The sequence below is a fragment of the Triturus cristatus genome, chromosome 7 (genome assembly GCF_964204655.1).
Source record: "Triturus cristatus chromosome 7, aTriCri1.1, whole genome shotgun sequence".
Lineage (NCBI taxonomy): Eukaryota > Metazoa > Chordata > Amphibia > Caudata > Salamandridae > Triturus > Triturus cristatus.
Window position 1 is genome coordinate 375307911 of NC_140590.1, and position 12703 is coordinate 375320613.

The window sequence follows — 12703 nt, forward strand, 5'->3', positions numbered from 1 at the left end:
GGCCCTCTCTGCAACAGATTGAGGTTGCGAGAAGAAGACAGGTAATTCCACCGATTGATTGAGATGGAAGGGGGAAATGACCTTGGGCAGAAACTTTGGATTTGTGCGAAGTATGACCTTGCTGTGATGTATTTGTAGGAAGGGTTCCTGTATAGTGAACGCTTGTATTTCACCAACCCTTCTAAGGGAAGTGATAGCTACGAGAAAAGCTGTCTTCCAGGTGAGAAATTGTAGCTCACATTTATGCATTGGTTCGAAGGGCGGGCCCATTAGCCGTGTAAGAACTAAATTTAGATTCCATACAGGGGAAGGTGGTGCCCTGGGAGGAATTACTCGTTTAAGGCCTTCCATAAAGGCTTTAATAGCGGGCACTCTGAAGAGTGATAAATGCTGTCTGTTTTGTAGATAAGCAGCGATCGCTGCTAGGTGTAGGCGTATGGATGAATATGCCAGGTTACACCTGTGAAGATGGAGCAGATAGCATATGATGTGCTGTATGGATGCATCTAAAGGGTTGATTGTATTGTTACGGCAGTAAATTACAAATCTTTTCCACTTTGCGGCATAGCATGTTCTAGTGGTAGGACGTCTGGCTTCCATGATGATGTTCATGCAATCAGCGGGAAGGTTAAGGTATCCAAATTCTAAGATTTCAGGAGCCAGATCGCCAGGTTGAGCTGAGCTGGGTCCGGGTGCCTGATTTCTCCATGGTTCTGGGTTAGGAGGCATGGGGATAGGTGCAGTTTTTGATGTGGTACCACTGATAGTTGTAGTAGTGTGGTGTACCACGGCTGCCTGGCCCACGTCGGAGCTACTAGAATGAGTGTGAGGGAGTGTTGTTGTAGCTTCCTTACCACTAATGGAATTAGTGGGAGAGGTGGAAAGGCGTATGCAAATCTGCCTGACCAGTTCATCCATATCGCATTGCCCTTGGACAATGGGTGTGGGTATCTGGCGGCGAAGCTTGGGCATTTTTTGTTTTCGTGGGTGGCGAAGAGGTCTATGTGAGGATGCCCCCACTGTTGGAAGAATGGGTGAAGAACTTGTGGATGCAGTTCCCATTCGTGTAGTTGTTGCGTTTGTCTGCTGAGCAGATCTGCCATGGTGTTTTGTACGCCTGGAACGTGCTGTGCCAGGAGAAAGATGTTTTGGGGAATTGCCCATCTCCATATGCTCTGGGCTAAGCGGGAGAGCTGGGGAGAGTGTCCCCCCCCCTGTTTTTGGATATAATACATTGCAGTCATGTTGTCTGTGCGAATGAGGACTGCTTTGCCCGAAATCTGTTTTTGGAAAGATTTTAGGGCTAGAAAGATCGCCAAGAGCTCCAGATGGTTGATGTGGAGCGATTTTTGCTGTGGCGTCCATAGACCTTGCAATGTGAGGTGTAGGAGGTGCGCTCCCCAGCCGGAGAGCGATGCGTCCGCTGTTAGAATCACCTGAGGAACCGGGTCCAGGAACGGCCGCCCTTTGGAAAGGTTTGTGGTGTTCCACCACTGCAGAGAGTGATGTGTGCGGCCGTCCACCAACACCAGATCCGTAAGCTGACCCTGGGCCTGGTTCCACTGTTGTGCTAGGCACTCTTGAAGTGGACGCATGTGGAGTCTTGCATGGGGCACTATGAAAATGCAAGGCGCCATCATTCCTATGAGTTTCATAAACACTCTTGCTGGAAGAGAGTGTTGAGGAAGGAATGTTTTGCGTAAGGCTTGAATGCTTGTGATTCTGGCTGAGTTTGGATAGGCAATACCCTTGGAGGTGTCTATAGTGGCCCCGAGATATTGCTTTGTGTGAGATGGTATGAGGTGGGACTTTTGGTAGTTCACCGTGAAGCCTAGCTGGTGGAGCAGTTGGATGGTGCTGTTTGTATGTTGCACACATTGGTGGTAGGACGCGGCTTTTATCAGCCAGTCGTCTAAGTAAGGGAAGACGTGAATATGTTGACGTCTGAGGTGTGCTGCTACTACCGCTAGGCATTTGGTAAACACCCGTGGCGCGGTGGTGACCCCGAAGGGGAGAACCGTGAATTGGTAATGCTGCCCGTCCACCACGAACCTGTGAGAGGGGTGTATTGGAATGTGAAAGTATGCGTCTTTCAGATCCAAGGTAGTGAGAAAGTCTCCCTGACAGAGGAGCGGGAGGACTTGTTGTAGGGTGACCATGTGGAAATGGTCTGAATGTATGTAGGCATTTAGAGGCCGGAGGTCCAGAATGGGCCTGAGGGTCCCGTCTTTCTTTGGTATTAAGAAATATAGGGAGTAGACCCCTAGATTTTGCTGATTGACGGGGACCTGCTCTATAGCGTGTTTTTGGAGGAGGGAGAGTACCTCCTGTTTGAGCAGTGTGGAATGTTCTTGAGACATTGGACAGTGCCTTGGTGGGATATTGGGTGGGGTAGATGTTAGCTCGAGACAGTACCCTGACCGAATAATTTGGGTCACCCATTTGTCCGATGTTATGGACTCCCATGCGTGGATAAAGTTTTGTAGTCTGCCCCCGACCGGAGTGGGATGGTCTGGTGGGAGCAGAGGGAAGTCATTGTGCGGGCGGGGTGGCAGAACGGGTGGTGTTAGTTTTGCCCCTGCCCTTATTGTTGTTGCCTCTGTAACCACCCCTTTGGTTGCCCTTTGAAAAGGTATTTTGAGGAGGGGACTTGTAGGAGGTAGAGGCGCTATCGGTGGAGAAGCCTCTGCCTGAGCCACGAAAGGACGAGCGTCGAAAGGAACGTTTAGAGGCTTGTGTTTGGAGTGCCCCCATAGACTTTGCTGTGTCTGTGTCCTTTTTCATCTTTTCCAACGCTTCGTCTACCTTTGGCCCAAAGAGAGTTTGTTGGTCAAAAGGGTGATTGAGTATGGACGCCTGGACTTCAGGCTTGAACCCTGAGATCCTGAGCCAAGCATGGCGACGAAGCAGGACACTGGTATTTATGGCTCTAGAAGCAGTGTCGGCTGCATCGAGGGCACACTTAATGGAGGTGTTTATAATTAGTTTGCCCTCCTGTATCAGGTCATGAGCCTTGCGCTTGTGTTTTTCGGGAAGGTGCTGCATAAGAGCCTCAAGTTCGTCGTAGTGTGCTCTGTCATAGCGCGCAAGTAGCGCTTGTGTATTTGCAATGCGCCACATGTTTGCAGCTTGGGAGGCGGTGCGTTTGCCAGACGCGTCTAGAAGTTTCGATTCCTTGTCTGGCGGTGGGGCTTCTCCTGAGGACTGGGAGTTAGCCCGCTTTCTAGCTGTGGAGACAACTAGGGAATCTAAGGGAGAAGGGCCCTTAATGTATGCAGGGTCTGTGGGTGCCGCCTTGTACTTTTTCTCTATTCTAGGGTTCAGTACCCTGGCCCTGACAGGGTCTTTGAACACCTCTGCAGCATGCTTGGTGACACCCTTAAGCATGGGCAAAATAGACGTGGATTTGTCCTGAATGTCAAATGTGTCCAGTAGGTAGTCGTCTTCCACTGGTTCGCTGTGCATGTCCACCCCATGGTAGTGTGCTGCTCTCTGCACTAGGTGATGAAACCCTAAGGAGTCCTCTGGAGGAGACGGCCTGGATGGGTATAGGTCGTCCTGAGGCATATCAGGTATGTCAGGGTTGTGGTAGTCTTCCCATGGGTCTGGGGTCCCCGGTGGAGTGGGGTCCATTGGGGCGTCAGCCGGGTCATAATCCGGGTCCCCGTCATCCGGATCTGGGGACGGGGTCGGGGAGTAATGAGGTAAAGGTGGCGGAGACCTGGGAGGGGGAGGGGGTGGAGGAAGTGGAGGAGGCAGAGGAGGAGGTAGTGGGGAGGGCACTCTGAGGGGAGAAGTGGCAGAGTCCTTCCGTTTGGGTGGTGGAGGAGGAGCCGGAGTGTCAAGGCGTCTTTTCTTGATAATTAAAGTCAATAGCCCAGTCTTTGGATCTTTAGATAGAGTCTTTTGCAAAGGGTCTGGTGTAAACAGAGCCAGTGGCGTCGAATCGTCTGCTGGCGCCGATGATTTCGGAGCCAAGGGCTTCGATGGTTTCTGTGCGCCATGCTTTTTTGGGGCCTCTGGTTTTTTCGGCGTCGAAGGAGTTTTCGGTGCCGGAGCGTCGGTGCCGACAGATTTGTGTTTGTGTTTGGTCGGCACCGAGAGTCCAGGCTTCGGCACCGGTGGCTTCGGAGTCGAGCTGGGTATTACTTTCTTCGGTGCCGGATGTTGTTTTTCGGCACCAGGCATCGGCTGGCTCGAGCCCGAGCTGCCGTGAGACTTTTGAGGCTTCGACACCGGGCCCGAAGGTGGGGTGATAGAAGCTTTGTGCTTGGTTTTACCCAGGCCTGCAGGCGAGGGTGTAACCTGAGTCTCTTTGGTTTTGGGCGCGGGGGTGGGAGGGGGTACAGTACTCACGACCCGCTGCGCCGGTGTGATGTCCTCCACGTCGGAGTCGTCGGCCTCGGAAGCGCTGACGACGTCGTCCTCCTGCTCGGTGTGTAGTTGCCCCGAAGCTTCGGCGCCGTCTCCGAAGATGTCCGGTGGAGCTGCGGACGATGAGTGCGCCATGGTGCGTCGAGCTCTTCGATCTCGGATGGTCTTCTTTGATCGAAAAGACTTACAGGCGGGGCAGTCTCTGGCCTCGTGTTCTGGAGAGAGGCAAAGGTTACACACCTGATGGAGGTCGGTGTGGGGAAATTTAGACCCACATTTTGGGCACTTTTTGAACGGAGTCCTTTCCATCGGCCGGGACCGGAGTCGAGGAGGGCCCGAAGGCCGGTGCCGATGTACGGGATGGAGAAAAGTGCCGCTTCGAGAGATGAAGATGATGATGAAGAAACTCGAAGAAACAAGGATTTTCCGTCGAGGCTGGAACCATAGAAGTTCGAAGCCGGAGCACGAAGTATCACATCCGAGCCCGATGGCGGAAAAAAACAATCTGAGGATGGAGCCGAAGCCCATGCGCATTACGGACCGAAGGAGGAGTCACCGAACTCGTGACTTCCAAAGACTGTCCAAAGAACAAAAACAAACTGCAAACATCCGGGCCCAACACCAGATGGCGATCTATGCTAAGTGTACAATCTGCAGCTCATATGCCTCGAACGTAACATTTTCCGTTCAAGGGATGTGTGGCTGTAGATTTGCATGCTTAGCTTAGTCTGTAAAGCTCTCCTCCTCCATTAGTGGTAGCTAACCTGTGCAGGGTTACAGTTGTTTGAAATAGTGTTTGTAAAACTTCTTGGCCCACATTAGCTTGTTGACAGGCTAGCACATCTACACAATAATGTTTTGTAAATGTATGGGGTGCAGACCATGTAGCTGCTTTTCTTAAATCAGCTGTAGGTATATTTTCTCGAAAGGCTAATGAAACTCCTTTTTCGGTCGAGCCTTGGCAGTGCATGCGCAGCTCTGTGAAAAATGCTGTATTCAGGTATGGACTTGAAGCTCGGTCTATTTCCCGCCCATCTTTTCATTAGGCTTCTGTTACTGTCCTTTCTAAATCATTGCTTTTCATTCGTGAATAGGCTTAGTAGTCCCTTCTTGGTACCACCTTGTCTGCATTTGTAACCTCCCATTATGAATGGACTTTTTACTTGTGTTGTTACACGGTCTGCTTTATCTAGTCTGTGAGCACTATTTTCTTCAATGATTTGCCCCTATTCCACCCACTACTTGCTTACCTTCAAGCAGCACGTCAACCACTTTTATTTTAATTAGTAATGGCGGTCTGCTTTAACTATAGCAGCTGTGTTACTTTATTTATTTCCTTTTGCAGCACGGTACGTTTTAAGTATATCAGCCGCACTTCTTTATTAATTTAATTTGGCAGCGAGTCCCGCTTTAACTTTAGCAGCCATGCTACGAAACATTTTGTTTTATTGCTGTGAAAGTCCCCATACCATACTGCTGCTGTATTCAGGTTACAGCGAGCCGCATCCAAAGAAAGGGGCGTGGCCACCATTAAAGTGAAAGCACAGCATGGGGCGCTTATGCCCCAAAAAAAAACCCATTTGTTTCTGAACAAATTTTTGGGGGGTAAAAGCGCCCCATGACTTGCTTTCACTTTAATGGTGGCCATGCCGCTTTCTTTAGACGTGGCTTGCTGTAACCTGAATACGGCGAGCAGCATCAAAAGAAAGGGGCGTAGCCACTATGAAAGTGGTCTTGCATTTGCAAGATTCTGAGACATTGGCATTAGAAATGACAATGCCTTTTATATATGTATTGGTTTTGAAAACACATAAATAAAAGGAATTGTCATTTACAATGCCAATAGGTTAAACTCTTGCAAATGCGAGAGCTATTGCATTATGAGTGGAGTGAGCTCTAGAAGGGACAGGTGAAGTTCTTTTAGCTTTAGCATAGCATGTTTGTATGCATTTGACAATCCAACGTGCAATGCCTGACATGGAGATGGCCCTTCCTTTGAGTGGTTTTGAAAAAGCAACAAAGAGTTGTTGTGTTTTCCTAAATTATTTAGTTCTGTCAATATACTACATCAGAGCTCGCTCTACGTCTAAGGTCACGCCATATCCACAAGACACAGATGCATCTGCTGCACTGCAAATCGCTGCCAAAACATTGCTCTGAGCTATTCATCTTCTTAGAAGAGAAGAAACCAGAGGCCATGTTCTTACAGAAACATGGCTCAAAGAAGAGTCAACTCCAGACAAAGTTATGACCTTTCCGCCTGGCTGTTCAATAGCTAGCTGCAATTGAAAGGATAGAAGAGGTGAGGTGGTGGGTTATCCATAATTTTCAAGGAAGAATTTATGGACACCTTCACACCCATCGACATTACAGAATGTGAGAGTCTTCAATTTTCACTTGAGGTCTAACCCATCTTTACCTTCTTAGGTATTGTGTTGTATCGTACCACAGGAAATGCCTCCCAGTTTGATCACGTGCTACCAGATATAGTAGCAGAATGCAGTCTTCAGAAAGTGAAGTTTACCCTGCCAGGGGAACAAAGTCTGCTCTTTGATATAAATGGTTGAAAAATTGCTGGAGCTAGCCCAAGATCTTGATGCATTACAATTAAGGCAAATTATCAAGGCACCTACACACAATCAAGGTCCTCTCCTAGACCCTGTTTTTACTAATATCCCAAATCCCAATATTATGGTCTGACCACCACATATCCCCCCTTTAGCTTGAGGTCCCTAAAACTACAGTCAAGCATGTCAGGGAATGGGTGGACGCACTCATTGAATCTGCTCCAACTCTGAGTGGAGACATGACGGAAAGGTATAACTCATTAGAACGATTGCTAAACAACTCATTGAACCCTATTGTGCCCTGCAGATGTCATAAATCCAATCAGACAAAAAGGAGGGCTCCATGGTACACTCCAGAGTTGATTAGACTAAAAAGAGCAGCAAAAAAAAAAGGCAAAGAGAATTGGGAAAATCATACGATGACCACAGCAATGACAGCTATAGAACAGCCATAAAAAACTATAAATGAGCCATAAGACAGACTAGAATTGCACACTTTGATGAAAAAATAGAGAATGCCCCCAACTCATCCAAGGAACTGTTTATGGTGGTAAAGAGCTTTATGAAATCACCCTTAAGCTCCATAGCCCCCCACCTTCAGAAAAGCGCTGCAATATGTTTGCTAACTTCTTTCTCAATAAAGTCAATATAAATCCTGCCTACAACTGTCACTCCTAACATAATCTCTCTGGCAAGGCCATGACAGGACCCAATTTGTCTGCATTGACTGCACTAAGCCACCAAATTATTGAGTCAACCCTAAATCTATAAAATCAGGACAGCCGCTTGATCTGGCACCTCCCGATATCGCAGGAAAGGGCGGCAACGCCCTTCTGTCCGCTTTGATAGACATTCTTAATCATTCCCTGGCAAGTGGCAACATTCCCCTAGCATGGAAACATGCTATAGTAAAACCACTGCTAAAAAAAATCCACAGCCAATCCTTTCTTAGTTGAATGCTACAGACTTTTCTCCCTACTTCCAGTAGCTAGCAAATAATTGGAAAAACATGTCAACAAACACCCTTCTGGCTTCCAGAAAACTCATGACATTCTCCACCCTACCCAGACAGGCTTCAGACTGGGTAGTGGCACCAAGACTGCCCTGCTAGTAGCCACCGAGGAACTCTGATCTATTCCGGACCAAGGTGTCTTGGCAGCCATGATAATGTTAGAACCAAGCTCAGACTTTGACACCTTCTCACATCCCACTCTCATTCAGAGGATGAGGGAAACCAGAATTGATGGGGACATCCTGAGATGGCTAGAAGTCTTCTTGGACAATTGAAGCTTCCAGGTATACGAAGATGCCCTCTTCTCAGCCGTCCACCCTCTAAAGTGTGAGGTCTCACAGGGATCTTCACTGAGCCCCACACTCTTCAATTTCTCTGTGTTCCCCCTGGCGGAGATTGTGCATGCACAAGGCTTAGCCTTAGTGACATAGGCAGATTATTGAATATGCTACTTACCAGTATGCATCTGTTCTTGGCATGTAGGGCTGCTGACATTCATATCTATGCATAGATCGCCGCCTAGTGTTGGGTCCGGATGATTGCACATTGTTGTCCTGGAAGAGTCTTCGAAGTATCACGAGATAGGTGACTCCTCCCCTGGACCATAGTGCGCATGGGCATCCCCTCCATCCTTAGATTGTTTTTCGCCATTGTGGCAGTGATGGAATAGATACAGTAAGTGGTGACCATGCTATAGAGAAATTCTGAGTGCTGCAGCCGCTACAGGCGCCTGGGAGGATGGTGGGTGATATGAATGTCAGCAGCCCTACATGCCAAGAACAGATGCATACTGGTAAGTAGCATATTCAGTTCGAGGCATGTGGGCTGCTGAATTCATATCTGTGCATAGATTGTATAGCAGTCCCTCCATTAGCGGCGGCTGCCCGTGCCAGCTGCAGCAGTCTGAAAAAGAGTTTTGAGAACAGCCTGTCCTACAGCTGCCTGCTGTTTTGAGTGTACATCTACGCAGTAGTGGTTGGTAAATGTATGTATAGTGGACCGTGTGGCTGCTCTACATATTTCCTGCAAAGGAATGTTTCCTAGGAAAGCCATGGATGCCCCTAACGTTCGTGTTGAGTGGGCTCGTGGGGGAATCGTTAATGTGCGTTTAGCCTTTTGATAGCAAATTTGAATACATTTAACGATCCATCTGGCTATTCCTGCTTTGGAAATGGTGTTGCCCTTGTGTTGTGGAGAAAAGGCAACGAAAAGCTGTTTTGTTTTCCTAAAATCCTTTGTCCTGTGTATATAGTACATGAGGGCCCTCTTTACATCTAGTGTATGGAGCATTCTTTCAGCGACATTCTGTGGATTTTGAAAGAAAACGGGCAGTTCAATAGTCTGATTAATGTGGAACTGCGATATGACTTTGGGCATGAATTTGGGGTTGGTGCGTAGTACAACCCTGTTTGCGTGAACCTGTATGAATGGCTCTTGAATGGTTAGTGCCTGGAGTTCACTAACTCTTCTTAATGAAGTGATTGCTACTAGGAAAGCCACTTTCCAGGTGAGGAACTGAATCTCACATGAATGGAGCGGTTCAAAGGGTGGGCCCATTAATCTGGTGAGGACCAAATTGAGGTTCCACACCGGTGCCGGTGGGTGTCTTGGAGGAATTACTCGTTTGAGTCCCTCCAAGAAGGCTTTGATGGCAGGCACTCTGAATAACGAGAGGTGCTGCCTGTTTTGGAGATAGGCTGCTATCGCTGTTAAATGGATACGTATTGAGTTGTATGCCAGATTGCATCGGTATAGGTGTAGGAGGTAACAGATGATGTTTTGAATGGATGCGTCCAGCGGGTTAATGTCATTGTTGTTGCAGTAAATGACCAACCTCTTCCATTTAGCCGCGTAGCAAGCCCTGGTAGTGGGTCTCCTGGCTTCCTTGATGATATCCATACAGTCAGGTGGCAGGTTTAAGTAGCCAAACTCTAAGACTTCAGGAGCCAGATTGCCAGGTTCAGCTGTTGCGGATCTGGGTGCTGAATCTCGCCATGGTTCTGCGTTAAAAGTGCGGGTTTGATCCGCAGCCTTTGATGAGGCACCACGGAAAGTTCTAGAAAGGTGGTGTACTATGGTTGGCGTGCCCATGTGGTAGCAACTAGGATGAGTGTCAGTGAGTGTTGTCGCAGTTTGCGTGCCACTAGCGGTATTAATGGCGCTGGGGGAAAAACGTACGCAAATCTGCTGGACCAGTTCATCCATATCGCATTGCCCTGTGACTGTGGATGTGGGAACCTGGCGGCAAAGCTTTGGCATTTTGCGTTTTCGTTTGTGGCGAATAGGTCTATCTCTGGATGACCCCACTGGCGGAAGTACGGTTGGAGAACTGACGGATGTAGCTCCCACTCGTGCATCTGGTGGCTGTGTCTGCTGAGCAGATCCGCCATCTGGTTGTCTTTGCCGGGGAGGTGTTCTGCCATGAGGAATATGTTCCTCTGAATGGCCCACTTCCACATGCTCTGAGCCAGATGAGACAACTGTGGAGAGCGTGTCCCTCCCTGCTTCTGTAGGTAGTACATGGCAGTCATGTTGTCCGTCCGGATCAACACGACTTTGTTGCACAAGTGTACTTTGAATGCCTTCATGGCTAGGAAGATTGCCATCAGTTCCAGAAGATTGATGTGCATCTTCTTTTGTTGTGTTGTCCATAGGCCCTGCACTGTGTGATTGAGTACATGAGCTCCCCATCCCTGGAGAGATGCGTCCGCTGTCAGTATGATTTGTGGAACAGGCTCTTGGAACGGTCGGCCCTTGCAACGGTTTTGTGGATTCCACCAATGCAGAGAGTTGTATGCCCGACCGCTCACCAACACTAGGTCTTTTAATTGCCCGTGAGCCTGATTCCATTGACGTGCTAAGCACTCCTGAAGCGGGCGCATATGTAGTCTCGCGTGCGGGACTATGAAAATGCAGGAGGCCATCATGCCTATCAACTGCATGAACACTCGCGCAGGAAGGGAGTGTTGAGGTTTGAATTTTGAGATCAGCAGTTGCATGCTGTTGATTCTCACTAAATTTGGCTGAGCTATGGCTGCCAGAGTGTTTATGGTCGCGCCTAGGTACTGTTGTACGTGTGCGGGTTGGAGATGTGATTTTGGGTAATTTAGTGAGAATCCCAGACTGTGAAGAAGATGAATGGTGTGGGACATGTGGCTGGCACATTGCTGGGCTGACTTTGCCTGAACAAGCCAGTCGTCCAGGTAGGGGAAGACGTGAATGTGTTGTCGTCTTAGATGTGCCGCCACTGTTGCTAGGCACTTGGTAAAGACCCTGGGTGCTGTTGTTACTCTGAAGGGGAGAACTTTGAACTGATAGTGATTCCCTTGAATAGTGAATCTGAGGTACTTCCTGTGTGAAGGGTGTATGGGTATGTGGAAATATGCATCTTTTAGGTCCAGTGTGGCTAGGAAGTCTCCTTGACTGAGTAGCGGGAGAACCTGCTGTAGGGTGAGCATATGGAAATGCTCTGAGAGAATGTATTGGTTGAGGGGTCGTAGGTCTAGGATAGGTCTGAGCGACCCGTCCTTCTTTGGGATTAAGAAGTACAGAGAGTACACCCCTGTCCCCTGCTGGTTGACGGGCACGGCCTCTATCGCACCTTTTTGCAGCATACTTAGCACTTCCTGCTGCAATAATGCCAAGTGCTCTACGGACATAGGACGGTGCTTTGGTGGTATATTGGGTGGAGTGGACGTTAATTCTAGACAGTAACCGTGCTGGATGATGTCCCTGACCCACCTGTCTGTGGTGATGGTTTTCCACGTTGACAGGAACCGTTGGAGTCTCCCCCGACAGGTGTTATGTGGTCGGGGGGCAGGGAGAGGGCGTCACTGTTTGTTTTTAGGGGAGGACCTGGTGTTGCCGTAACCACGTCCTCTGCCCTTGGTGCTGGAGCCGCGATATCCACCTCTGTTGGTTTTATCGTAAGTACTTTGTGTGCCACCTTTAGTGTACTGTTGCTGTGACCCCTGACCTCTAGCAGCTCCTGTATTCCCGGGGCGATGTAAGGAGCCACTTCGAAACTGCTGCGTCTGCAGAGCTCCCATGGATTTCGCAGTGTCAGTGTCTTTTTTAATTTTTTCGAGGGTAGTGTCAACGTCAGGGCCAAATAGATAGTCTGGGTTGACCGGTTGATTTAGGATATTGTTCTGAATCTCCGCTTTGAGCCTGAGATTCTCAGCCATGCATGGCGTCTCAACATGACGGTTGTGTTGATTGCCCTAGCCGCCGTGTCTGCTGCATCCAGTGCGCACTTGATGGATGCATTGGTAAGGAGTTGTCCCTCTCTGATGAGGAGCTCCGCTGACTCTTTATATTCATCTGGCAAATGTTGGAGTAGTGACTCTAGTGTGTCGTAGTGGGATCTATCATAACGGGCCAGGAGTGCCTGTGTGTTGGCAATTCGCAAGATGTTCGCTGCTTGCACTGCAATTCGTTTGCCTGATGTCTCCAGCACTTTGGACTCCTTGTCTGGGGGAGGAGCATCACCTGTTGTTTGTGAGTGGGCTCTTTTGCGAGCATTAGCGACCCCTATGGAGTCCAGGGGTAACTGACCCCTAATGTACATAGGGTCTCCGGGTGCAGGCTTGTATTTCTTTTCAATCCTGGGGTTTAGCACCCGTGCCCTGGTGGTTTTAAAAAAAATGTCTTTAGCAGGTTTGAGAACTCCTTTTAACATGGGCAGAGTCTTGACAGTTCTTTCGGAAGAAGCAAAGGTGTCCACCAAGAAGTCTTCTTCTACGGTGTC

At 48.8% G+C, this 12703-nt stretch overlaps 1 protein-coding gene across 2 annotated transcripts in view; it reads right to left on the bottom strand.

The window, feature by feature from the left end:
* LOC146809713 (sacsin-like) overlaps positions 1-12703 on the bottom strand; it is a 287617-nt gene that overhangs the window by 73230 nt on the left and 201684 nt on the right. The window lies entirely within an intron of this gene.